This window comes from Etheostoma spectabile, chromosome 11 (genome assembly GCF_008692095.1).
Source record: "Etheostoma spectabile isolate EspeVRDwgs_2016 chromosome 11, UIUC_Espe_1.0, whole genome shotgun sequence".
In the NCBI taxonomy this organism is placed as follows: domain Eukaryota; kingdom Metazoa; phylum Chordata; class Actinopteri; order Perciformes; family Percidae; genus Etheostoma; species Etheostoma spectabile.
Genome location: NC_045743.1, coordinates 17685492 through 17689240, shown reverse-complemented (window position 1 = coordinate 17689240; position 3749 = coordinate 17685492). Strand labels below are relative to the sequence as shown.

Here is a 3749-nt window from a genome sequence, read left to right as displayed (position 1 = left end):
ACCAGAGTCCAAAACACTTAAAAAAGTAGCCTGCACAAGTGTTTTTCTGACTGACATGTTAAAACTAGTTTTACTTCTAAAATAAAACCCCAGCCTTAGTTTCAGCTTTTTTACAAGCATTTCAACATGAACTTTGAAAGAAAGTTTGTGTTCCAGCCAAAAACCTAAATACTCATATGATGAAACATTTTCAATTAAGTCTCATTACATTTGGAAGAAAAGGTTTATGTAATATTACAAATATGTTTCTAATCAAAGTCTGCATAGGGAGTAGGGGTGAGCCCATAGCTCAACCTTCACCCAGGAGATCTGGTATATGACGGCATATACTCCTTCAGGGGTCGTTTGCATTTCTTTAAACCAATCACAATAGTCCTAAGCTCCGGACGCAGCGACGTTTTGGTGGAAAGAAAACACCACATGCAATATTAACACAATATAGTAACATGAGCTGTATAACTTAGCTGCACAACGTCATTTGCTATTCCCACTGTATCTCTATGTATTTTGTCCAAAGCAAATCCCCACAAATTGGTCCCAAAAAGTCACAGCTGAGTGAGTAAATGCCCTAAAAAATATTCTTTCTAAATCTTTACAATCCTTCCCAGATTTAACAGAGCAGGCCTGCCTTGTTGCACAATCCAGATCTCCTTTAACCCTTGTGTTGTCTTCCCCTTGGGTCAAACTAGTGGTCCCCTAATACTGTATCTGAAGTCTCTTTTTTATAGACCTTAGTGGTCCCTGATACTGTATCTGAGAGGTCCTCTTTATATGACCTTAGTGGTCCTGAAACTGTATCTGAAGTCTCTTTATATAGACCTTAGTGGTCCCTAATCTGTATCTAGTCTCTTTTATAGACCTAGTGTCCCTAATACTTATCTGAAGTCTCTTTTATATAGACCTTAGTGGTCCTGATACTGTATCTGAAGTCTCTTTATAAGACCTTAGTGGTCCCTAAGACTGTATCTGAAGTCTCTTTATATAGACTTAGTGGTCCCTAATACTGTATCTGAAGTCTCTTTTATATAGACCTTAGTGGTCCCTATACTGTATCTGAAGTCTCTTTATATAGACCTTATGTCCCTAATACTGTTCTAAGTTCTTTATGAGACTTTAGTGGGTCCCTAATACTGTATCTGAAGTCTCTTTTTATTAGACTTAGTGGTCCCCTAATATGTATCTGAAGTCTCTTTTTTATAGACCTTAGTGGTCCCTAATACTGTATCTGAAGTCTCTTTTATATAGACCTTAGTTCCCCTAATACTGTATCTGAAGTCTCTTTTATATATACTTAGTGGTCCCCTAATACTGTATCTGAAGTCTCTTTTATATAGACCTTAGTGGTCCCTGATACTGTGTCTGAAGTCTCATAGGCAGGCTGGGGGAACGCATATTAAAGTTAAAAAACCTCATAAAGGGACATTTTCATGCCATGGGACCTTTAAATGTGCACCATTGTCTCTATATTTATATGGTCTCGCATCTCTCCCCTGTTAATGACACAGCTTTTCAGCCTTTAGGATGTCGCAGTTTTGGAAATACTATAAGATTTCTTTTCTAATATTACCCGGCCCTAAGTGTGAACCCACTACTTATACATTACACATAAAATAACCTACCTTCAGCAGATTTACAATCCACTGTGATGTATTCAACCTTAGTTACATAACTCCACTGCAACTCTCAAGCTACTAAATCAACGCCCAAGGGAAAACGTGAAATGTGGAATTGCAAGTAAAAGGACTGAAGTCAGCATCCTACATTCACCATTAGAAGACGTGTGTAATTTCTTAATGAGATGAGACAAATGAAAGCATCTTAAAATGGAAATGGACGACCTGACCTGCACTGACCAGACTGAGGAGGACGTGACTGGGCTGAATTTGTCATTATTAGACTGGTTCAGATGGAGTCTCACATTGCCAGACCCTCCTCCACAGTGCTGCGGAGGAGGGTCTGGCTAGTCCACACAGCATTTTGGGATGGGAGAAAGACGTGCTGAGGACCAGGTAACCATAGTCCTCAGATTGGACAGATAGTCTAACTACTGTCTGGATTTACCTGCAGAGATCTGAGACCAGGTAACCATAGTCCTCAGATGTGGACAGATAGTCTAGCTACTGTCGATGTCCCCTGCAGAGACTGAGGACCATAACCAAATATAGTCCTCATGATTGGACAGATAGAAAAGCATAAAGACATACTGTCGATTACCCTGCAGAGACCTGAGGACCAGGGAACCATAGTCCTCAGAAATCCACCGGAGATTAGGAAGCCCAAGGCAACGGATATCCGGCCTAAATGAGTGAAATCCGGCGGAGTTTCCTGGTAGTGGAACATCAAGGATCTGGACTAGTTCAGACAGGATCCAGCTGATTTAAGTTGCTTTCTCTCTCCCAGTGTGAAGGAACACATTTTTAACGTCCGTTTTCCCCTCAGAGCCGAATAAAGCCAAATGCTTTCAGAAACCAAAAGGACTTCGATGAATATTTTATCCAGGTACTGTGTGCCTGAGCCGTCCTTACCTTCTTTCCTCTGTACTTTGGGGGAAGAGCAGTTACTTGTTGCTCCCCATGTTATCTCCCAGGTCATGTATTATACATGGGGCTATTCTGCATAGTGCATGCGTACTATGTGGCATTTCAGTTCATCATCACAGCCACACTATGAATCGTTTGAACCCTCTGAAGAGGAAGAGATTTATAAATGTGTTGATACAACACACAGGCACGTGCACACACAACATCCATTAGCCTTGACATTTGAGTGTAAGATTCAGAGCAGTGCATCCTTACCCTGCCAGTGGCTGTGTGTATCCACGGAGACGGATGTCAGCAGAGGCGGCGGGCTGAGCGGTCTCGGCCGAGGTGTGGAGCATTCCTCGTGCGCATCACATTCACAGACCACCGGAGGAGCGATGCACAGGGACGAGCCAGGACTCCACAATCAGGGTAGGCGGTGCAGGAGCCATCCTCGCGGGGAAGAAGGTAGCCACAGAGGGGAGGGGGGTCGTCACAGGCCCACATGGATCCTGGCATCCAGCCACGGTCGCATCCTCCGTCTGAAGTTGTTTCGGACCCAGATCCAAGATGCAATGAATTCCCACTGAGACTCAGACGGGGGGGGGAGCAAATCCACGAGGATCTCAAATCCACACACGTCAGGAGAGCTTTCCGCTACGAGAAAATAACATTGTCAGCACGAAGCATCGCCGCCTCAGTGAAAGACTCGGCTTCTCCTCCTCCTCTCTATGCCTCTTTGTTGCTCTATTTCGGTCTTTCTCTGATGCTCACACATATTTCCACTTCACTGCTCTCTCTCCCTCTCCCTCTCTCTCTCTGTGTAATTCTCAGCTGTGTCTCAGTGCTGTGCTCAGCCTGTGCCCAGAGGATGTTGAACATGTGTTCAGGGTGGGGGTTGGGGACTGCTGACTTCATAGGTGGCACGCTTACGTCCCACACTGATAGGTTAGGGAGGATGGCACCGTGCCCTCACATTTCGATAGCAGCGGCTAACCGATAAAATCAGCTTGGCCTCTGTTTTTTTCTTTTCTTGTAAATGTTCCTAGTCCTGAATCAAAGATCTGAGCGGGAGGAGAAGGGATTATGGGCTGTGATTAACCGCCACGCTATACTCGATTGGTGGAAATCTTTGGGCTGGTAAAGTAAGGGGGGAAAAAGGAGGAGGTGACATGATAAAAATCACTGTCAAGTTACTAAATAGCCCTGCAGAACTGAGGGGGGGGGGGG

At 44.2% G+C, this 3749-nt stretch overlaps 1 protein-coding gene across 1 annotated transcript in view; it reads right to left on the bottom strand.

Annotated features, from left to right (window-relative positions):
* Positions 1-3506, bottom strand: part of LOC116697997 (nck-associated protein 5) — a 55485-nt gene extending 51979 nt beyond the window's left edge. Inside the window, exon 1 of the mRNA XM_032529687.1 lies at positions 2796-3506. The gene's annotated coding sequence lies outside the window, so the exon portion shown is untranslated. The remainder of the gene's footprint in view (positions 1-2795) is intronic.
* Between the last annotated feature and the right edge of the window lie 243 nt (positions 3507-3749).